The 24714-nt window shown below is 37.0% G+C and overlaps 1 long non-coding RNA gene across 22 annotated transcripts in view; it reads left to right on the plus strand.

The window, feature by feature from the left end:
* The first annotated feature begins 981 nt into the window (after positions 1 to 981).
* Positions 982 to 24714, plus strand: part of LOC104913917 (uncharacterized) — a 51236-nt gene continuing 27503 nt past the window's right edge. For 10 of the 22 annotated variants that reach the window (XR_014887614.1, XR_014887610.1, XR_014887633.1 and 7 more), the window contains exons 1-8: positions 982 to 1227; positions 1919 to 2003; positions 5114 to 5243; positions 6362 to 8296; positions 8664 to 8902; positions 9576 to 9673; positions 15005 to 15271; positions 16343 to 16491. This is a non-coding gene — a long non-coding RNA (uncharacterized LOC104913917). Of the gene's footprint in view, positions 1228 to 1918; positions 2004 to 5113; positions 5244 to 5972; positions 6092 to 6361; positions 8297 to 8663; positions 8903 to 9575; positions 9674 to 15004; positions 15272 to 16342; positions 16492 to 24714 lie in introns of all 22 variants that reach the window. The other 12 variants (XR_014887617.1, XR_014887600.1, XR_014887609.1 and 9 more) reach the window with 12 other exon arrangements.

Consider the following 24714-nt stretch of genomic DNA (forward strand, 5'->3'; position numbering starts at 1 on the left):
CACAGCTAGACAAAATGATTAAAAGGAACCCAAAACCACGTGTTGTGAGAGAGGAATGACTTTCTCATGACATTGGTTGCTCTTGCTATAGTTTGTAGACTTTCAAGCATTTCAATTTCGTGATATCCCCCCCTTCCCCTCTACCAATTCTATAGTATGTGTCACCTCAGGCCCTATTATTTATCCGATTGCAAAACAGCCTCATCCAGTATGACACAAAAGAACTATAAATAATCTTGGCTCTGTTTATGCTTGAATAGTTCAACATGCCTGAGATGCCTGGGCACAGCTTGTGAACACAGCTATATAATAATCCGTGAGATATAAAGCCAGTTCTTTTTTTGAAATTTACATTGGGCTTTGTTTTCTTTAGCTTGGATATTCACATCAGCATGGTTTTCCAGGAAGCAGGCAAAACATGAATGAAAAAGTCTCACTGTGCTGTTGAAGACTAGAACACCTGCAAAAAATCTGCTGGAGTTTACAATAACCCCAGGGTACTTTTGGCTAGTTCTTGTTTTGAATAGCATTTGTTCTTCTCCCTTCTCCAATGGTATTCTGAATAAAGTATGCAGTATCCTCCACCCACTAGAGTATATAAAGAGAGAACATACATGGCTTAATTTGAGGCAGTTAAAAAAACATAACACCTATGTACATACTGGATCAAACATAATTAACCAATGATTCAGTCTTTTGAGGCTGGTTTTCAAATCTATCAATCTCACAACTACATTCTTAAAAAAGGCGTGTAGAGTTGCAGACCTGCAGAAAAGGCAAGTTGTGTGCTTATGGTCTGGAAACAGGAGGAGATCATGTGCAGCCTCTTCAGCCCATTTGTACTAGTGAAGGCCTGAAAGCAATGCAGGCATACAGGAACCAGCCCAGAGCATTCAGTGGGAGATCAGGATTGGCATAAGCTGACTCCACGTGCCAAGTCATGTGCCCTAGAGTTCTTGTGCTAGCATTGGTTTTCTTTGACTCAGAAAGCTTCAGCCATAATGTAGGATGAAAGGGAGAAGAACCATGCAGTAATCACACTGTGTCCAGTTCTCATGCTGAATTAGCATAAAAATGTCTTGGATCACACATACATTCGAGAACTTGCTGTGGGAGATTGTCACTCGTCTGATGGCTATGACAGTCAGCATCATATTGACTTCTCTTTGTCAAGACAGACAGCCTTACTGCTAGGATCCAATTCTGTAAAATGCATATCACTGAAAGGTAGGTTATATCTAAATGCAAATTAATGGACTCCATGTAGCAGTAACAGACAGCTTGTATTACACAGAAATGCGTATCTTCTGATTTAATTATACCTTTATTTGGGAATCTACTAGAAATTAATGCAATATTCTGGTGGAATAATGTGCAGGGATTCTAGAAGTAAGTTTCTGTTTCCCTTATTAGTAGTTCTGCTTGTAAAACCATTCAAATCTCTACTAGATAAGCCACTCAAATTTATTAAAGTTCTGAAAAATTTTAATTACTTCAAGGGCAAATCTGATTACAATAACTTCTGCAAGCCCATGTCCTGCTCTGGAAAAATATTTTATTGTCTGAAAATATTGTTGCTTTTATTCCCCCTAGAGTCTGCAGTGGAGTTCAGACTGAGAAATATATTTTATTCTAGGAACTTTTGTAATAAATGAAATGTTATTTATTCTATTTTCTCTACACTTTGCACTACAAAAGCATGAATATCTTTTAATAACTCATTAAACTGACAGTCATTACAGTAGATTAATTCAAAAACATTGGAGAGAACACTGTAAATAGTTTACTGAGACCAAAATGCCTGTGACCATTAAAGTTTACTAAAGTATGCCATCTAGAGGTCTTTGACAGAGCAAAAATAACAGTTCAGGGTCTTCAGAGAAATGCAATAATAGCATCACTCTCCCTTTTGTCTCAGCTGTATGTGATCCTAGTTAAAACTCACCTTTCTGCATGAAACTGGACACGTGTATGTTTTGACTGGTGGCAAGGCATAAGCTGAGGTTAGTTTCATCATTTTTTTGCTCTGAAAAAGCAATTTAAAATGAACTTGCAGTTTATAGTTCAGAATTGTTATCTTCTATATATATTACAAGACTTTCAGCTTTTATTCACTTCATCTTTTTGATGTAGAACATAGAGAAAAGGACTTTTTGAATGCAGGTGTATGGCAAATATAGCATCATTTTTGCAGTAAAGAAAAATAAACGAGTCTAAAGTAAATGTCCTCTTGTAAATAGAGGTGATTAAAACTGCCTAAACAAGAGGAATGAGTGTACAGTAATGATTTGTGTTCCTAGGGGCTGCCTGTATCTTAACAGATAATACTGCAAGCAAAGAAACTTCTCGAAAATACAGTAAAATAAACTGTAGCAGCAAAGTGTGTTCATGAAGTTCATTCGGCAGAAAGGAATTTTGTAACAATCTTGTGAGATAATAATAACAGATCTTCTCACACAATTTTTAAAAATATCTCCAGCAGAAAAAAAGCTGTAACCCTTAGTTGTCCATTTCATCATTAAGTATGTGGGATTTTTGTCAAGGTTACCGTGAATGTTGTATTTATGTGGCAGAACTATAGTTATATTACATTAAAACCTGAGAGCTTTAGAATGCATTCTGCATTTCAAGGATATTACAGGAATGTACCATAAACATTGGATTTTGAATTTGAATTGAATAATGCTTGTGATCCAATGCAGTTAGAAAGATTGGAAAGATTGCTCCTGAACATTTGGGTATAATCAGGAAAAATAAAAGTAAATATCCTGTTGTGTCTCTCATAAATGTTATTTGTTGGGGTATCTTTTAGGGTGCAATTTTTCATCTCAATTTCCAAGGCAAAACTTGACTATCCCCTTAGTTCTTACTGGTGAATTTCTGAGATTAGTGACAACAAGAAGTGAAAGCAGCAGCTTCTATTTTTCTTTCGCGTGGGCTGAGGATTTAAAATGAAAAAAAAAAATGTGCACATCTGAATTTTTTGTATAACTTTAAAGGATACGAAGGCATGGGCTTTTTCCATTGACATCTTTATTTTCAGAGTAGACTGGAAGCAAGAAGTCCCAACAGGAACATCGTCATTTTAATGCAGAGAAGTGCAGAGGCATGCGGAGGTTTGTCTCCAGCAACTCTGAACTTTGATTCCAGTTCTAAATGTGGTTAATTATGAGAATTTTTTTTTTTTTCCTTTGGGAAAACCTAAATGGAAGATTGCTAGAGTGCTAGAGAAAGATTTTTCTCCATTTCTTCTTGTATTTGTCACTTTCTGACTTCACTATAGCTGTAAGAGAGTACACCTTATATTGAGAAGGCTAAATACTACATTCTGATGTAATGTAGAGTCTGTGCTGGAAGTCCCAGTTGACAGAAAGGAAGATATTGTCAGTTTGGCTTTGTAGAAGAAAAAAACTAAACAACAGCACACCAACCTTAGCACTTTATGGACAATCAGACAAATAGACGTTAGGAAGAAATTGTGTGCTTTGTTGTTTTTAAGTCTAGATTTGGCTCAGGATAAAAAATCATTTTGAGAGACACTAATGAATAAAACATAGAAAAGACTGGGTCTCCAGGAAGCTCTGTAGCTTTCTGGAAATGGAAGCTGGATTTAGTCCTTCCGAACTAAGAAGGAAGCTAGTCAGCCTTGTTTACGTCGTGATGAAACATAACATGAGATTGCATGTATGTATGTATGTATGGGCTTCCTTTATGAAATTATTCTCTGATGTTTTGCTTCATTTATCACTTCAGCAGACTGGTCTAACAAAAACTGCTGGTCACAAGTCTGTAGGAGCAGCTGGTGCAGAGGTGATGTGCAAATAGCAGAGAGCTATGTTAAGCCTTTGTTGGAATTGCACTTCTTGTGTGCACATAAGGAGCTGGAAAGAAGCAGAGCTGCAATCAGCTCCATAACCTAGATAGTGATATTAACCAGTTATTAAAAATTGATTCCCTCTCCCCCTCTCTCCACCTTCCTCTCCACTGTTCCTCACCTACCTTTAAAAATAACCTAGAATATCAGTTATGAATATTAACTTTTCTGTTGCTTCAGAAAAATGCAACATGCAGTGGTGAATTAATAATTAAAATCAGGAAAGTAAGAGCAGAAACACTCAAGGGAGTCAGCAGCAATGATGTTATTAAAACAGTCAATTTAAGAGTCAGAATTTCTCAAATAATTTAAATGTTAACTTATAAGTCTTGACCTATAAAAGATGAAGCAACATATAAATCATCAGCTACCATACCAACTTTTTGCATAATTGGTAGTTTATAATCAGCATGTTTCTTCTCTCTCTGTTTCTAGAAAATGCAAAGCCTTGTAAGCTCAGAAAGCTTCTTACAGATGGAGGTCAGAAATAAATGAGATTTTGACACTTCAAGTAATATATACACTGCAGTCAGAGAAGAAGATGTGGGGAAAAAAAAAGGCTAGATTTTGAGCTTTGTGTAGTCACAATTATGGTTTTACCTGTAATCAGACATATTGTATTACAAAGGTATTCTGATCTCTGCACTGTATTATGGACAGCAGTATATTTAACGAAAGATATGTAGGTTATGTAAGAACTTTTGGAAATTGCTAACCTTGTTCCAGATCTGCAGTTTGTTTTTTAACCCTTTTTTTTGTTTGTTTGTTTGTTTGTTGTTTTGTTCCATTATCGGTGTTGTATACATTTTATTTCTCTCTTTCAACTGTCCATGAGGACACCATTGTCCCACCCCTGCTCACATTCCCCAATAAGGACGTGTTCTCCAATTCCCCTGCCCTCCCCCTTGGATCAGACACCCTGGATATTTAATTCCTCAGGAAAATCTCCTCTGGATCTTATGTGTCATACAGTGCATTCCAAACTCAGTGTGTTCATAATGCAGCTAATTAGTTTATGCAGAAAGTTGCTTTAGTCTTACTACATGGCTCTGACTGGGGCAAAGTAAATGTGAAGGTCTGAGCTAGGCCTTTTCTCTGTTCTACTCTGAAGCTGCTTGCATGAGGCCTTCCTGTGACAGCTCAGAGAGAGAGAACTGGTGTTGGTTTTCTTCTTTTTTTTTCTTCTCTTGAATCCTGATACAGTGATCACCATCAAAATTATAATTGTTGTCTTTTCAGTTTTCCAGCTGATGCTGCTTCTTTGAATACCTGTTTGCAGTGGGAGAACGAGAACGCTAGATGTGTTTCAGAGGAAGCCTGCCAAAATTTCAAAACTGCATTTCTCCTTGAGGGCAGACCACTCTCCTAGGTATTGATCTTAATAATAAAGTCTTGCTATCGTTATCAAGACATTAAATCTTGAAGCTCTAAAGCTAGAAACATTTAATGCAGTGAATTTTATTTCACAAATTTTAAAGAAAAAATCTCCCACAGTATCTGCTTCTGAGTACCCAAAGAAACAAGGAGCCAGAGGTATTTCACAAAGCACCTCTGAAGTGTTTATGTCTGTTTTGAAAACATAGGAGTACTCCCCTTCACAAGAAGGGCAGAACATTTCTTATTCATTAGTGGAAAAGTATCTTCAATGCCTTTTACCCTGTCCAAATGATCTTGTTGTTGTCATGTTGATTAAAAGTAACAAACTGTTTTCTTACCTGAGGTTAAGCCTCTGTTACTAGAGAAATGATGGACATGGGTTTGTAGTGTTCTGTTGAGAGCTTTTCTAATTGGGACCCTGCCCATCTTCTTGATTTTCAGAAATCCAGGAAGAAACCTTAATTTAAATCATCACCTTGGAAATAAAATATGAATGTGTGCGGGGAGATGTTTTTTAAGAAGTTTGATTTTGATAAGAATTTTTAATGAAAAGAAACACAATGACAACTTGAAAGTTTGCATTTCTTTTTCCCTCTCATCATTTGTGTGGTTAATCTATTGGTTAAACAATTAGGGCTTCAAACTCCAGTCTTTCTAATTTAAGAAGTGTTCTCTTTTCCTACTGCCATAACAACTCTGTCAATTTTGTATGTTGCTGTAGCCTCCAGAATCCTATATCAGGATCAAATCCTTGTAATGCACGTTGCTACGCAGTGAAATAAAGACATGTTTTTTCTCTTCCCACTCTCCAGATTTTCTGTCCTTCACTGTCTTTTAGAGGTAATATAATTTATGTTTTACAGAATTAAAAATATTACTGTTTTCATATATATAATCTCTCATTCATCTCTCCCTCTAACAACTCTCTAACTCCCTCATTTACTTCTTGAACTCTTATGGTTATGAGAGCAAAAATCAGGTTTGGAGAAGTGCTCAAAGGAATAAAATAGTAGAGTGTGAGGAAGAGTTAGAAATGAAACTTTTTGAAAATTAATTGAGAGTAATTTGAAAAGAGCTATGGACTGTCTATCACTTCTATTCTATTTACAGGTGCCTCTGACTGCACTGCCTTCATCTTCCTGCTCTCTTTTCTCATTCTGCACTGCACAGCTCCTCATCTTAACGGTCTGCTATACCCTCATTTGTATACAGTGTTTTTTTTTTCTTCTGTACCAGTGCTAAACACATTTCTTTCCCTTGAGCTCTTCCCTTTCTCTCTCCACTGCTCCCTCCTTGCCTGAGATTTTCAATCATCTCATAGGAGCAGGCTCTGAACTTCCCTGCACTCACCATGCGGCACCTGCCACGGAAAGAAAAACGCGCTACTCCATTCATTTTAGAAATGATTTTACAATACATCAAGATAAAAGGGCCTGGGGATAAACAAGCTCAGAAATATTTCAAGATCAGGTAGACATAATTAGAACACAGAAGGTTGATTAGATTGTTTCATTTTGCAACAATGAGAGTTTAATCATGTTGGAAATTGGTTATGGGATTTCTTGTGGAGATTAGATATTTCTATTGCATTTTAGCCTCCTTTAATTACACAAATAAATACTGGTTGTTTACTCTATTTTTTACTCACTTTTTCCCTGCCAGTTTGCATGCAGTAACCAGACCTGCTGCCCAGCAGTGCACAGGGCTTCCTCACGGCACTTACTGTAGGAGGGAAAGCCACCGCCCTTTGTCTTCCAGGTGATGGTCGCTCCATTGCTGGTTCCCTGATTCCATCCTCCTTCCAATCGAAGATCTGTTCGCTCTGGTCTGAAACACTGATATCACAGAAGAAGTCAGTTTTTCCGGTTCAGGCTATTTAGAAGTGCCATTCTTGGGCAAAACAGCCAAAATAAGAAGAATGTCTCAATGCACGAGGATACTGAATTGCTCAAGCAATTCAGTGCAAAAAAGAGCAATGAAGCTGGTGATGTGACTAGTAAACAAGATTTATGAGGAGTGGCTGAGGATACATATACAGGTTAGTATGGAAAGGAAGAGTCTGAAGGGAGACCTCATCATTCTCAACAACAACTTGAACACCTAAATGAATGGAAGGTGTAGTGACCAGAGTGTTGGTCTCTTTTCTCAGGTGAGAAAGTGACAGGAGATGAGGAAACCTTCTTGAGCTGTATAAGGGGATGATTAGATTGGAAATTAGGAATAATTTCTTCATGAGAGGATGATAAAGCATTGGAAGTGGCTGCCCGGGGGAAAAAAAAAGTCTGAATCCCTGGAGGAGGAAATTAAGAGAGGTTTGGACATGGCAGTAAGGGACAAGATTTAGTGAGGGATTTGGTCAGTTTGATGATTGGACTTAGTGATCTTGGTGGTCTTTTTCAACCTCAATGATTGCATGATTTCATAAAGCTACAGCCTCCCCAAAGGAAAGTAAGTTGCCTTCTTTCTGGGCAAAGTGCACTAGTTCCCTACTGGTTTCTGCATCACTCCTGCTAAGCATAGGACTGTTGGCTCCTTAGGGGCATGTAGCATAGTGGTTCCTTGCTTTTCCTGCTGGAGAACAGCACATATGGTAATAAACAATGGCAGGTTTATTAACGCCCACCTGGATTGCCACTTCTGCAGGCCAGGTTTTATATCATGGACATACTAATGTTAAAGTAGTTGCAGCTTGAGTCCTCATTATCCTGCAGTATGACAGAGGAAGTTTATAAGATTGCAGGAGACTGAATGCACTAAGCTAGAAAACAAATTTGTTGATTTCCCCTGAGCATCCCTGTTTTTGTGCCTCTAAGGTCAGTTTCAAGCACAGATCTAATCAGATTCACATGCTGGCACATCTTCAGACTATAGACTTATCAGATACCACTACTATGGCTTTAATAACATCTATCCTTCCATAACTATTTCCTGATTGCAAATCTTTTATGTTTTTCCCTGTATTTTTCTTCTCCATAGCTCCACCCTGAACTGTGAAACATGTCTTTGGTGACACAGGTCTGCAAGCAGTCTGCTTCAAAACTGCAGGTACACATTATCTTGTGGGCAGGTGGCACAATTTCCAAATGTAGCATAACATTAAGAAATGGATAACCTGCTGCAGGATTCTGTATTATTAAGGTTTATGAACTCTACATTTAACTGCGAGCTCCAGTCTATAAAATAGACTTAAGAAAAATGCTTTAAAAGACTATTTCTCCTCCTCTTTGGATGGAATAAACATATTTTCTGTATGCTATCAGATGTGAATAATAGGCCAGCATTCTACATAAGAGTGTGGGACATGTTTAAAAACCATTAACTTCATGTATATATAAGCAGGCAGAAATATCATCATATATAGTCAATATCAAAATGCCTGTGATAAAAGTTCTTGTGCTTCTTCTTCCTACAGGTTGATGTGAAAAAAAAAAAAAAACTATAATGGTCTCACTGTAGGAGAATCTGATCTTGAAAGCATTTAAAATAAAGAGGAAACAAAATGAAAATATTGAGAAGGAAATAGAAAAATAAATTATGTGATATGGAGAGGACAATTTTAACAAGAGATCTGAAGAAAGACATCAGAGAAGGAAGGAGAATATTCAAATATATAAATTCAAAGCATATAAAGAACTACAGAGCCAAATAGAGGTGACTTTAACAATAAAATAAAAATTCTGATGAGTAATTTAAAGAGATTAAGAGCAGATCTATCACTCTTCCTGTTAGTGATTTTTAAATCCTTCTTATCTATTTATTTATTTATTTATAATTGAAGACTTTCTGTGGCAATATTGTATTCTCTTTAACCAAATCTCTATTCCCTTGGTTACCTATAGCTCCTGAAATATCATTAAAACTTTCTGTAACTCACAAACTTGTTTCTTACATTACAGTTTCCTCACAAGAACAGTGGTCTGAAATTCCTAGAGGAAATGCTTCATATGGTCAAATGGGCTTTGTGTATCAGATAAAATAATTTGAGGTTCAGAAAATCTCCATCTTAACAAAATTTCCCCTAATCCTACTTTATCTGAGGTTTGAAGAAAGCAGTCGGACAAAGCAGTTTTAAACTGATGATGGACAAATATAAATTTTTAACATAAAAAGGAAAAGCAGTTATTTATGTCCCAATGAATACTAAAAATTATTCAGTACCACTGGTTAAATGTAAATGTGATAAACTAGTTTTAGCAAAATATTCCATATTATCTCTTTGCATACTATGTAGCAATTCTTCTATAGTGTAATTTACAAAGGCAAAATAAGCCTAACAAGAACAAGACGAGCATTTATTGCTTTTTTTTTTTTTCCCCCCCCTCAGTTTTCAAGAGTAATGACAGATTTTAAGCTGCCCAGACCTTAGAGTTGGAGGACCACTGGGAGAAGGGAGTTTGCATCTGTGGTCACTGAAACTGAAAGGTAAAAAAATTATCTTCTCAACATTTATAAGTCCGTGGGACCTTATGGAATTAGCAGACGTTCTAGTTGGACACCTCTCAACAGTTTATATAACAAAGGTTGTGAGAGTATGGTGGGGATTTGTGCTGACTGGAAGCTAGCCAACGTTATACCAATTTGCATGTAAGAAGATCCAGGAAGCTACACCTCTTAATCTAGTCTCAGTCCCTGGAGAAGTTATGGAGAAGATTCTCCTGGGTGATACTGAAAGGCAGTTAAAGAAGAATGGTTGTAAGGAAGATCTGAGGAACTACAGGCCTGTTAGCTTGACGTCTGTGCCAAGGAAGGTTATGGAGCAGATTGTCTTGAGGGAGATCATGCAGCATGTGCGGGACAACCGGGGAATCAGTCCTAGCCAGCATGGGTTCACAAAGGGTAGGTCCTGCTTGGCCAACCTGATCTCCTTCTACGATATACTTACCTGTCTGGTAGACGAGGGAAAGGCTATTGATGTAGTTTACCTAGACTTCAGCAAAGCCTTTGATACTGTCTCCCACAGTATTCTCCTGCAGAAGCTGGCTTGGACAGGTACACTCTTAGCTAGGTTAGGAACTGGCTGCAAGGCCAGGCCCAGAGAGTGGTGGTGAAAGGAGCTAAATCCAGCTGGCAACTGGTCACAAGTGGTGTTCCCCAGGAGTTGGTGCTGGGGCTGTCCTCTTCAATATCTTTATTGATGACCTGAATGAGGGCATTGAGTGCGCCCTCAGTAAGTTTGCAGATTAGACCAAGTTGGCTGGAAGTGTGGATCTGCCTGGGAGTAGCAAGGCCCTACAGAGGGATCTGGACAGGCTGGATAGCTGGGCTGAAGCCGATGGGATGAGGTTCAGCAAGGCCAAATGCCGGGTCCTGCACTTTGGCCACAACAACCCCTTGGGGCAGAGTGGCTGGAAGACTGTGTAGAGGAAATGAACCTGGGGGTATTGATTGATGCTCAGCTGAGCACAAGTCAGCAGTGTGCCCAGGTGGCCAAGACGGCCAATGGCATCCTGGTTTGCATCAGAAAAGTGCTGCCAGCAGGAACAGGGAAGTGATTGTCCCCCCATACTCAGCACTGGTGAGGCCGCACCTTGAGTTCTGTCCAGTTTTGAGACCCTCACTGCAAGAAAGACATTGCGGCCCTGGAGCGTATTCATAGAAGGGCAAGAAAGCTGATGAGGGGTCTGGAGCACAGGCCTTATGAGGAGCAGCTGAAGGAACTGGGATTGTTCAGTCTGGAGAAGAGGAGGCTCAGGGGAGACTTTATTGCTCCCTTTAACTACCTGAAGGGAGGCTGTTGTGAGCTGGGGGTCGGCCTCTTCTCTTGTGTAACTGGTGATAGGACTAGAGGGAATGGCTTCAAGCTACACCAGGGGAGATTTAGGCTGGATGTTAGGAAATACTACTTCTCTGAATGAGTGGCTGGTCAGGCACTGGAATGGGCTGCCCAGGGAGGTGGTGGAGCCACTGACCCTGGAGGTGTTCTAGGAATGTTTGGATTTTGTGTTGAGGGACATGGTTTAGTGAGAAATATTGGTGATAGGTGGGTGGTTGGACTGGATGATCTTGTAGGTCGTTTCCAACCTTGGTGTTTCTGTGATTCTGTGATTCTATGATTAAAGAAAAAAGCCGTTAGCAGGTACAGTCAAAATGGCTTCATCCAGTGAATGTCCTGTCTTAGTAATTTGATATCATTCAATGATAAGATAAGATTATAAGATTATAAGATAATAAGATTCTCTTAGTGAACGAAGAAGTGGTGGACATAATCTTCCTAGATTTTAGGAAGGCATTTAGTACCATCCCTCATGAATCCCTTCTGGAAAAATTGTCCATCCCTGAGATAAACGTCTTCATGCTTTGCTGGGCAATGAAGTGGCTCAACAATAGAGCTCAAAGGATTGCAGGGAATAGAGCTGATGTTTGATGGCCAGTCACAAGTGCTGTTCCCATTTCTATGGAAAGTTCTGTTCAACATTTTTGTCAGTGATCTGGAGGTAATAGTGAAATGCAATCCTTTGCAAGTTTGATGATACTAAACTGGAAGGTACTGTTTTTTCACTGGGGTGAAAAGAGGTCTTGCTGAGGGCCCTAGATCAATTGAAGCACTGGGACAATTATCAATGATGTGAAAATCAATGAAGAAATGTACTGGGTTCTGAACCTGAGATGGACTAATTCGGGAAAAAGGTACAGACTGGGATGGAGTAGCTCAGCAGAATCTCAGCATGAGCTTCCAGTGTGTCCTGTGAGGAAAGGCTGAAGACAGTTTGGTTGTCCTGGTGTGGAGAAGAGGAGGCTGAGAGGCAGCCTCACTGCTCTCCATGACTTCCTGAGGAGGACAAGCTTAAAGGAAGAAGCTGATGTCTTCTCCCTGGTCACTGATAACAGGACATGCAGGAACAGCATAAAGCTGTACCAGGGAAGTTCAGACTGGTCATTAGGAAGTATTTGTTTGCAGTGAGAGTGTTCAAATACTGGAACAATCTTCCTAGCAAGGTGGTTATTGTCCCATCCCTGTCAGTACTGAAGTCACCTGGATAATGCCATCATTATTGTGCTTTAATTTCTGGCTAACACGGAAGTAGTCAGGCAGTTGAACTGGACGACTCTTGAATCTCTTCTAAATAAGGCATAAAAAATAGAATACAAAGAAGAGATGAATATAAGAGCATAAATGTCCTTTTGAGATCCATGTTTTGTCATGAGTGGAAGCACATTCAGGTACCAAAGAAAGACCATTCTGTTCATCGACAAATGTCGAGATGTCTCACTATATTTGGTATTTTGAAATTAAGTTCTTCTCAGTTTGACTGATGTTTTGCCTAGGCCAAAATCAAAAGTACACAAAATGTCAGGGTCTTTACAGGTGATAACAGAGGATGTTTTGGAGTATGGGAACAGTTTCCTTAGAAGAAGGTTCATTGTGGCCAATGGGTTGTGAGTTTATTGCCTGTTTGGATGAAGAACACTGCCTAAAAATTGCCTACCAGCCCCTCTTCCCCTCTTATAAGAAGTGATCGCACTTTCAGAATAGGAGTCATGAAGAAAAAGAAGGTAGTAAGTATTGTTCCACTACGTTAAAGAGTAATAAAAATGCTCTATTGTTCCACATCATTTTCAGTCCAACAGTGTCAAAATGTATAACTATTATTAGTAAAAGCATACATTTCTCTGATATAGAAAATCTATGTTCTTATTTTGGAGATGCAGATGATGAAGGAGAACATGTTAATGTAACTGACCCAAGAACAAATGCAATAGGTCTGTGGAAATGGCAGAAACATTAATGATATTTTTCTGTTGTAATCAGAAGATGGAGTTCCAGCAGACCAACACCTGGACTCTAGGTTGAAAATGAAATCATGTACCATGATTATTTGGATTTCTTCTTCTTTGCCAAAAAATTAATGTCTTTCAGTGACTATTTTACAGTGGTATCACAGGGCTCATCTCTGCTAGGCTCCTTTCACACAATTTAAAAAAAAAAAAGATAATCATTATCCAAAAGCATGAGTAACAGTCTGCACTTCATCTATTGTAAATTTACGAGAAGCCAAGAAAAATCAAGGAAAAGCAGAATAAATGTCCATATTTCAGCCAGAACACTTTGTTTCCAATGATAAAGTGTACATATTATGCTATGTGTATTGTCTACCAATAATTGACATAAAGAAATACAATAAGGTAGGTTAATATTTTTGTCATTGTTCTCATCAGTCTGCTCTAATCTTGTCTGCAACAGAAAGTGTATAGAAAAGTGAAGATGAGATTGATGTCTTACTTTCATTTTACCCATTTTTTGATTTTTATATTTTTTAAAATCTGAGGTAAAAGTGCTGGGTAGTAAATCCCAACCAGACAGATTTCATCAGGTCTCTGTATAACAAGCGCTGTCTTACTATCTTAAAATGTCACTGCTGCATAAATTTTTTCAGTGTTCCTGTTCTCTAAATCCTTTATAAACCCATTAGGATTTTCAAAAGAATTTATTTCTTACAACTGCATAGGGAAGGTATAACCAATTTCTTAATTTCCAAGGTGTTGTAAACTGAGGTAATTTCTGGAATGAACTTTTATGAAAAATATACACCCATTTGTAACCTAACAAAAAAAAAAAAAAAGTGTGGAAGTTACTTAATTTACTAGAGATAAAAAATGTCAGTATGTACCATATATACAGTTGTGTTACTTTAAATATTTAAAGTACACTAAAGAAAGGAACAGCTGACTGGCTTTAAGTCTTCATGGAAACAACATTTCTGGATGCTTAGAGCCTTCACTGTTCCATTTCAGCTAAATATAGGATTACTTGAGCTGTTTTATATCCTCCATCTTATTTTCAGCCTTATTGCACCAATTATGCTGCCTGGAGGCTTATAGAGGCTTATATTGAGGTTCAGATAGATATAAGAAGGTAGTCTATATTCTCTGTGATAAAAATACTCATTAATTACTAAGACTTGTAAACCGCTTAGCGTTCTTCTTATTATGGCACATCATGCACTTTACTTCAATCTATAACTAATCACCAAAAAAGAAAGGAGAAAAATATTTCAGAAAGAATATTATCTTTCCTAGTTCGAATGGAATGCTGGAGTTAGAAGGATCTACAAAAAAAGAGTTAACCACTTCAGGCTGAATTTGTTTTTCAAGCATTGTTTGTGTCTATAAAACTGATCAAATGTGATGCTGAAGGCAGCTCATTGAAAGGGGTTCACCAATGTCTTCACTATCCTGGGTGGGGATGTAATTGCACAGAAACACTTTATCTAACTGGGATATATGTTTTCAAACAAGAGGGTATCAGATAGAGCTAAGAAAAGCCATTTTAAACTTGCTAAAAGGAAAAGTACTAAAGCTGTGTCTCATTTATTCTATACCCATGTGAATAATGCCCCTGTATGTCCAATTATTAAATGGCCAGTTATCATTCACCTGTTTCTGGATCTTCATATGATTGAAGACAACCAATCAATAATAATTTAAGAAAATAATGAATTGCCAAAAGACATACAATGAGCACTAAATTTGTATTTTAATACCCAAACTACATAGTCTTCTAGTCTGAATAAACCAAGTGAGTACTGAATGAATAACTCCAGCATTCATGATTTTTTTTTAAACAAGGTATTCAATCTATTAACGTAAATTTCATTTAAACTGTATTGTTAAATTTTTTTTAGAAATGTTATTTACCATTTAATTTTTATTCATTTTTCAAATGTCAGTTTGCACTTTTTTTTAATTCTCCTGAGATGTATTATTTAATTAAATGAGCAACTGTTTTTAGCTCTTTTGTGGCTTCCATTACAGTAGCACACAAGCGCCTCTTTGTGCAGATTTTATCCATGCAAGCAAACAATATTCATTCAATTCAGTTTGGAAATTGTTACACGTAGAAACAAATTCATCCATGGTGTGGCACCCAGAAGACCTCAACTCCTGATTTATGCGCCTCAGTCATATGCCAAGTCTCTGAAGGATGACACTTTGCACAAGCCTTCCTACTCCAAGTAGGAATACTCCAAGTATTTTTGTGGTGATTGAACCATGATGAGATAAAAGCTTGTGGGGAGTCAGGTGAGTTACTTCATTGTCTTCAGCTCCAGGAATGGGGACGAACAACTGCATGCAATTACTTCATTGTTTATGGTAGCAAAGAGCAAGTCTCCTTGCAGTCAGTCAGTGTTTGTGTTTGTAGATGATAGCCAATTCTAGCTTTGTTCAAGTTCTAGGAAAAAAGTGTTTTTGATTTACCCAAGAGTAAGTCCTCCAATTATATGCCATCAGGATAAGCACTGATTTGTTGATCTGAATCTAGCACCAATTTATTGTGGATAATGGTGTCTGGAGAGAATGATATATAGATAAATACTAGCCTAATAAAAGATAACACCAATCTTAAAAGCTTTGTCTTGCTCTCATCCTTAAATCACCGGGAGCTACAAAAGTACTATTAGAAGGTAAGTTTTTGCAGTTGGATGTATTTACATGAATTTTCACTGAATCCATTAGATTGACTATGAGGGGGATCACACTCCAAACCAAACCAACACTTAAAACAGTAATGTGTTTCCAGAGATTAAGTGAATTACTTAATGTGTTCCAGAGCTGCAGGAGCGGGCAGCCATGAGGAATGGTCAGCAGATCAGAGCCCATTGCTCGTTGCAAAATGAAAACAAAAAAATCAAAACTAATCTTAGGTTTAAACTTTGGACAAATGAATTTAGGAATAATTTATTTGATTACCTTGACAGAAATAAGTTTGGTTTTGATTATTGTTGTTGTTTTTGCTTTAATTTTTTAAAAATGTTGTGTCTATGCCTATGTATTATACCAGTCATTAGGAGCAGTATTTGTGAACTGTAAACTGTGGTTAGGACTTCACCCTCCACCAATACGCCACCTCACATCTTCCTAAAGAATGAAAAGCCTACAGATAAAAAGATGTGCTCTGATTCAAAGATACATGTTCCATCTTTGACAAAAACTATATTATTTCTCAACAGATTAATTTTAGCAAAACCTCGAAATATGTCATCTCTGCCTGTTTTTCTAATATTTTCTTCTTACTATCCTCCTCTTGACAGTAATGATGAGGACAAATAGGGTCTTACTCTTTTACTTCTGCATTTTAACATTTTCCTTTAGGTTTGTATCTTTAGCATGACAGAGAGCTGTTGGTGATGGAATATCCAAAAACTGCATGGGGCATTTGAGCCACTGTGATCAGGTTGAGGCAGATGAATTCAGCCTGATAGTTTTGAAAAGTGTCATAAACACCAGGAAACTGGAAGGAGGTAAGGTTTTTCAAATTATCTTCTTTTCACTATTTTTAGTCATGGGTACAATCAGCACTTAAGAGATGCATAAGATTTTTTTACCTCTGATACACTAATTTACTCTAGCTATTTTTTTTCCATATTTTGCTGCATGACAATAATTGTACTGACTGTGTTATGGTGAGTGAAAAATATTAGGGTATGTAACATTATAATGTTTTTGACAGCCTGATGTATTGTGATTTTAAATGTACAAGTCCTTTCAGTGTTATTCTCTCTTACTCATTAAAACTAAGAACAAGGTTTACGAATGCGGGGCTACTTTTCTTGACTGCTTTTAAGACAGAACTAAAATAAACTCTTTGCACTGATGATGCAGATTCCATTCATATGTCCATACATGTGACCAAAGGGCTAATTTTCTCTTTTAGTTTCATTCTCATTTTCAATCTGAGACTGAAGGAAAGTGAGGATGGAGAGGATCAAGTGGCATCTCCAATATCTGTGAAATCAAATGAATTTTAGTATTCTCTGCTGACTACTAAGTAAGGGCAATACCTGGCTCTGCAACAATTTTTTTTTGTGAGGTGCTAGCCTAGGAGGACAAATAATACGTCTTTGTGTCTGGCACAGAGGACCAAGTCCAATAATCTATCACCATCTTAGTTGTTGTATGTCTCTTGTATGATTTGCAAGATTTCTTTTCTGTGGAAATAGGAGTGGGCTAGAGAAAGACGTTGATGTATGTGTTCTTCTACATTTCAGAAAACGATTAGGATGTTACAGAGTATAAAGTTCTGTTTGGGGGGAGCCAATGAAACAGCATCCTGGGATGGGCTAAGTTCTATACAAATGTGCATACACACAAAAAGTAACTCGCCTCATAGCAACTCCTTTCCTCTGTGAAAGCATATCTTGTTTTCAGTAGAACTTAATCATTTTCTTCCCCATGATTCAGTGTGGATAACCAAGTAGGAAACTTTGTGCCAGAGAGAGAAATTGATCACATGGTCACACAGCATAAAAAATAAGTCTTGAAAAGAAAGCAACAGTCCTGTCAAATGTTTAAACACTATATGTATTTTTAGTTATTAGATGGGGAAAAATAAATGGTAATAACTCTGTCATGCACCTTGGGATCTATGTTGCCTTGTGTCACTCTTGTACTTCCATAGGATCCGGTTAGAAGCAAGGTAGTTCAGCAAAAGCAAGTGAAAGGTGAGCAATCATTCCAGCAGATAAATGTCTCAATAAGTCAACATGACTTTTGTGGCTAGTTTAATATCTACTGCATACCAGCCAAACAAACCTTTTAGATTTAATAGGACAGACTCGGCTTTGTGAAAGTTGCAGTAAACTAGCCATTATTCCAAAAAAACATCTGTTTCCAGCACTGAAATGACTTTCAGGATCAAACCTGATTTTGCATCTCTGGTCTTCACTAAGATTATACTGTATCCATTACCCTATCAAAACTGAGACCAAGTAAATGTGTCTTTTCTCTCTCTCTCATTTAATCATCACTGATAAGAGTCATAGTTATAAGGGCAGTGCCCAGTGGCAAATCTTCACATTACACAGTACTGCAAGAATTGCCTGAGCCTAACACGGGAGATTTTATATAAAGTGTCATGTGAGAAGCGTAAGAAGCAGAATTATCTGTCTTCTGTGGCAGCCTAATATTTATAAGCTAAACTCCAGTGTCATTAAAAGTTTATAATTTTTAATCAAGGTCCAGTATTCAGACTTCAGTAAGCAATTATAGAGCTCAGCCAATTAAGCAGTAAAGCTTCTTTGTTGTGAAGTAGACTAAGGGCTTTGCTGTAGCCCACCTGTAACAAGAATTTTTGTGTTTTCCCCTAAAGATGAACAGTTAGACTTTAAGTATAACTTAAAGCTGGGCGAATAATAGCTAAACTAATTAATGAATGTTTGGGATAATCCAGAAAGTGAAACAGCTGGCCATGTTTTCTTTCTTTTCATGTTCATCTCTTCTCAAATATTTTTCAGTGAGTAAAACTTTGTACAATGTTTATGGGAAATGGATGTTGAAATCTGTTTCATAGTAAACCAAATCCATTTTGGATGAAATGGAATTAAAAGATTTTTTGATTTTCTGATTCAATTTGTAAGAAGGCTCTTTTCTGTCTTCCCTGCTCCCTCTCACTCTTCCTTAGGTAGAATAAAGAGTAGATAAGGTCCATGAAGCCCAGTTTCTTGCTTTCCCAACTACTGCCATCATATACTTCCATATACTTTGAATGATACCCACTTATTCAATACTCCATATAGCAAATATATATTTTCAGTAATGAACAACATCCATAATACTTTTCTTTTTAGAATAATTACAGAAAAATCCATCTAACTCAGATTTTTTTTAACAATCTCATTGTAAAAAGTCTTTGGTATCCCTTTCTAAGGTGATTGTGGTCTACCTTGATTGCGTTAAATCTGCAGTATCTCTGTTTCTTTCAGACTCTCACTGATATGCTTCTTCCCAGTTAGAGCTATCTTGTTGGGTGGAGAGAGATATGGTGTTGATTGTAATTTATAATTGAATATTTATAATTAAAAATATAATATTTATAAAAGGTCTAGAAGGATCTGTTTAAAGAAATTCTTCCCTATTTGCCACACATTTCCCTGTCCTTCCTGCTTCCTGTCATTTGCATGCAGATATTATCTGTGTGCCAGTGACTTAGAGATATCAAGAAAAATAGTGCTGTTTGGAACCAAGCATAATTGAAATGAACTCTACCAGAAGTTCTGTAAGAAGATATTCTTGTAATACCTATGGATGCTTTCCTTTGCCTTCTCAGAAGCTGGAGCAGAAAGCTCTGAGGGAGACAGAACTCCAAGTGACATAACCACATACTCCTGCAACAAGAGAAAGCTAAGTGTTTCCTTTAAGGATTCAAGTTTGCTTACAATAATCGAAATTTTCTGTCAATTGATATTTAAAAAAACAGAAAGATATACCCTGGGAGCATTTTGAAAAGAGAACACTTCCTTCTCCTTTTCCTTCCCCCTCCCCCCATAACTTTTTAGTTTATTAACCTCAGTCCCTTAATTGCCTTTTCTTCACTCTCTTTCCTCTGTGAATGCACTTAAATATAATGAAGTGTATCACTGAGAAAAGGGAGAGCAGAAAAATATCCCAAGGTGACCCAATACAAACAGCCACATTAATTCTCTAAACACAATTTGCAAGCATGTTATAGGCCAAATGTTACTGACATAAGATCTCCAAATAATTATAGGCTGCAGTCAGATTCATAAAAGTAAAAGTATGTTTGTGAAAAATTCATTTTCTTAATTGTTTGCTTCATATAGCCTATATGTGGGACAAATAGTAGTAGGAAATGTATAGCTCTTGTTACTTAGGAGTGGATGAATGCTTTCAGTAGTAATGAGAAGAGCTTGAGTGGTGGTGAACATGAAAAAAGTGTGCCTAAATTAACCATGAGAATATTTTTTCATAAATTTAACACTTAGTAATTTAAATCTATTGCAATATTAATATTTTGCTAAATTCTATACCTAATACAATATTAGTATTTGACTGAATTCTTTCCTTGATGCCAATAATCAGACATCTAACTGAGATCAGTTCATTTGAAAGTCCTCCAGTGCATTCAGTTGGGTGTAATTTTTCTATTTTTTTTAATTCATGGGACTATCCAGCAAATGTTGCAATCTCCTGCAGGCAAATGACATTGTAACAGGTGTCATAGATTTTGATATACCTAAAATACTTTAGATAATCCACATTCAAAATAAACAAACCCAAAGTAATTAAAAGTCCGTATAACTCTTAACTACATCTACATTATTCAAACTGTTTCTTTTTCAAATAACATTTAATATGCACATCTGGAAAACAACAGAGGGGCTAGCCAAATTGATTGCAAGTCTAATATTCGTGTAGTCAGCACTGCCTCGAGGTAAAAAAAAAGAGTTAAAGTGTTAGAATCAGACAGCTCTTCTGCTTCGTCCAGCATCTCTAGCTCTGTCTTGTGAAATACTGAAGTGCATTTTTAAATGCTTTGCAAAAACAAACTATTAATGTTGTGCTGTGTGGAAGACGAAAGGAATAGTCCTATTCATCTTTAATCTGAAAAATTCCTGAGAATTTTTCTGGAGTTCCTTGGGTGAGAGCCTCTCTCAATCTCAGCTCTACAAATGCACCCAGCCATAAATATCAGCAATGTATGGGCTCCAAAATTCCATGTTTTTGCACCTTTGAACTCATTTCCAGAGTTTATGATAGGCCTTCCTAACCCTAGCTGGCAGGCAGCACTTGAGATATTTCCAATTTTTTGTTTTGTAATCTGCTTTTTTTTCCCTCTGCTTTGCTGCTGACTGTTGTAGAATGCACAAGCAGATGAGTGCTGAGAACGGCTGAGTGACTTAAGGTTAAGATGCAAAATCTTTACTCAGGTAATGAAAATCTCTCTGTTGAAGGGGTGCACACCTTTGGGCATTGGCCTTATGAATGAGATATTCATCTAAGTCAGCTTAAGATGCAGCTGTAAAAAAAGACAGCTTTAAACATAACTCCATATCTCTGTATTACCTGTGTTGTTGGTGGTGTGTTTTTTTTTTTGTTGTTTGTTTGTTTGTTTGTTTGTTTTTTTTTTTTTTTTAATACTGCACACTGATGAGAAGAGGCGGCTTCATGAAAGTGTTATGTATTGCCAACATTTTTATGCATAATAAGTGCTAGTTCAGCTTGTGGGTTGATTCATTATCTATTCTTTCCAGAACAAGCTGCCTTGCTGGGAAGCTTTATTAGTTTTCTTGGACAGGAAATAATTTTACTTACATCTTTTGCAGGACTTAGGGATGAGGTGGGGCAGGATAAAATGCTGAGATAGCATGGTCTATGGAGGGAAAATGTTTTGTTACCTTCACTAACAGTTAACAACAAGAAAAACTGAAAACCTAATGACTGGTCTGTCATGATCTAGTTTGTGTTTTTTGTACACACACACATATATATATATATATATATATATATATTTTTTTTTTTTTAGGGTTTTTTTTTTTGCTTGTTTGATTCTAAGGAGGTAAGTGCACAGCTCCTAAAGAAAGCCTGCTGGGTTTAGGCACCCTTAAGTCTTAGCCTTTATTTTATCTTTTGGAATTAGAAAGTGGATGTGTGTAGCAGATGTTCCCAGCCTGCTTTGCCTCATTGTAATTCCTACAATACTCAGTTCCTTATCTTTAACCCATTTCTGAAATCGATGGTGTCAAGCCTCTCTGGCTTCACATAATCTAATATGTTTTAAAAAATGATTTTTCTAGCCATCTTATTCTTTCCGACTCACTTCTGCATCTTCCATCGACTTTAATTAAGCTTTCCTTGGGCTTGTGACCTTGGTAAGCTTTTAAAAATAAAGTGAACTGTGTTGCAAGGTGATTTTTTTCCAATCTTTTCGTAGCCCTGCTGGAAATTCGCTTTGTGTGGTGTTTGAAAATACAGACTGTTCTTCTGGGATCATTGTAGGTGCATGAAGCAGCAATGTTGAGAAATCTCAGTCTACTCATTACTACATTGTAGTAAATAGCTCATTTCTCTATAATTTATGCTTTGACTTTTCTACTCCTTCAGGTCCTAACTATACGCAGTTGTTTTTTAAGAGAATAAGTTCTTTCAGGCAGGCAGTTTTGAAAGAAAACCTTTAAAAATAGGTTGCAGTGTAAAAGACCACGCTTGTTACCTTCCTTACCTTTTTTTTTTTTTTTTAACCCTAATAAAATCCCAGAATAAATGGGAAGAAGTAGATGACTCTTCCTAATTCTATTTATAATTACTGGACTGGCTCTGTCAGACATGTGAATAGCAGCATCTTGTCCTGATTTTCACTGCTATGGAATCTACATATAAATCACAGCACATTGTCGTATTCTGGAAGGCTGAACACAAAGCACTCCTAAAGCTGGACTTAAAAGTGTTGGGTCTTACAGATAGTCTTACATATAGAATGAATAAGTAGGGCTAAAAATTTAAAGGATTTTTTGTTTCTATTCTTTCTTGCTTGGAATAAGATTTTTGTTGTTTAGTTTCCATGCCTTGTGAATAGCATGAAATCTACAACCCTACAGAATTTTATGCAGCTTTTTATCTTCTTGCCATTGTAGAGGCTTCTCCTTCTGCATTCCTTACAGAGCTGGAGGAGTAGGCAGTGTGTGGAACCTGCCCAATGCTGGCCCTTTAGTGAAAATCACTTGATGCTGGAGCAGCCCTTGGGTTGAGTAAATAAAGACAGTATTAGTTGTGACTGAACAAACAGAGAAAACTCACAGTAGAAAATAAGGCTTTTATAGACCTTATATAATAGAGTAAATAACACAAGAGAAATCTTGGTAAAAGCTGGCATTTTAGCATGAGGCTAAGGTAAACATTGGGATGAAGACTACATTATGCTTTGGCCTAATGACCCTATAGTCATACAAGCACTTATTTGTTTTTGCTAAGAATATATTTTGGGTTAGTCACTATTGGTTAAGACAGTAAGCTCCTTTCTTTTGGAAAAAAAAAAAAAAAAAACAACAAAAAAAACCAATCTCTTGTGAGATTATGCTTAGTGTTAGCAAAGACTAACCTTGAATTAAGCATGACCATCTGAAATGATGCTAAATTTAGCAATCCTTTTTGAACTGGTTCATTTAAAACTCTATAATTACTAGTACTCCTTGAGTCATGTACTAGTGTGATGTCATTTTCCATCTCAGACAGGGCTTTTAAATGAAAATGTGCATAACATCAGATTTGTGCTACTTAGGTCCCCTAATACATGCCCCAGAAAAATGCATCAGATCCCCTACAGCAGCATTTGGTATTCTCCTTTGAGAACTAGAAGCAATGTATCCATTCAGCAAAGTGTGATTCCTTTCTAGCACAGCTGCAATGATTTTGACATGCAAGAGCTCTATGCAGGTGTGTTCTGTGCTAGCAATGAGCTTGGTGTCTCAACCATACTGCCGCAGTGCTCTTTGTAGACACAGCCTCACTGCTCAGGAGAGGATGAGTCACCACCATGAAATTAGGTGTGTGACTTCATACAGTGCTAGATCAAGGCATCACCCTGATCTTAAAGAGCATTGATTTAGTCATTTAGGTCAAATTTAATGTAAGATATTAATCATGCTGTAAAATTATTAACAGCAATGCCTTGCCATCTATGAAAAGTGAATGTTTCAAACAGTTATGACATTCAAGTTGTGCCACCTTTATTTTCTCTTTTTAATGTTAGAAAAAGAATGCTGACAGCAGACAGGCTGCAAATTATTTTCCATGTGTAATTTTTTTCCCATGTGAAGCACTTCTTGATGTGTAAAATAATATTTGAATGTGTAAGACTGCAAGTCTTGAGACTTTGAAATAGACTTATATTGAAAGGCTGTACAGGATGAAGGGCCACTTTCTCAGAAAAGCTTGGACCTTTGGGTAGTACTGATACTGTCTTTAGAGAGGAACTTTCAGATATTCCCACTGTGATTAGAGGAAACAGTTACTTTGTCTGGATCTAAGTTTTACCTAAGTAACGTCCATTGTATTGTGTACAAACATTCTTCTATTAAAGAGCAAATACCTTTCCTTCACATATTTAATTAATTCATAGATTGTTTTTACAAATTGGGAGTATTTAGGAGAGGGGAATTCTTTACTTATGCTAAGAGATATAGAGACACAGATGTTTCCCTAGGCTTAATGAGGATGAATGGCAGGCCTTTAACTGTCTGAGCATAGATCAATCTTAGAGTTAATAAATCTTATAGATATTTGTGTAGCTTTTTTTTTTTTTTTTTTTGTGTGTGTGTGTGTGTATGTCATAATCTGGAATGTGTACAGTATCAGCAAGAAACACTCCAGCAATCTGGTTTAGAATCTTTGAAACTAAGGGTCTCTTAAGCAACTTGGAAATAAATTACCACTTTTTACAATCCTCTTCAGAATTCAGATTTAGTCAACAGCATTTAGGATTCAGTTCAAATGAATTCATTGCTCCCTATCCTGTTAGTATGAGTTAGCATTCATACAGGAAAGATTTATCAGCCTGATTTTTCAGTTATATTTGCAGGGATGCATTGGAATTTTCTGTTAACAAGTAGATCCAGGCCAGTGAATAAGAACCATGTTTCCAGTGCCTTAAATTCTCCCGTGTTAGAATGAGTGGAAGCTTAGGTGTACTACAGCAAAACATCAGATCCATCCTAGGCTTGTCTGGTAAG

The sequence above is a fragment of the Meleagris gallopavo genome, chromosome 1 (genome assembly GCF_905368555.1).
Source record: "Meleagris gallopavo chromosome 1, MGAL_WU_HG_1.1, whole genome shotgun sequence".
Lineage (NCBI taxonomy): Eukaryota > Metazoa > Chordata > Aves > Galliformes > Phasianidae > Meleagris > Meleagris gallopavo.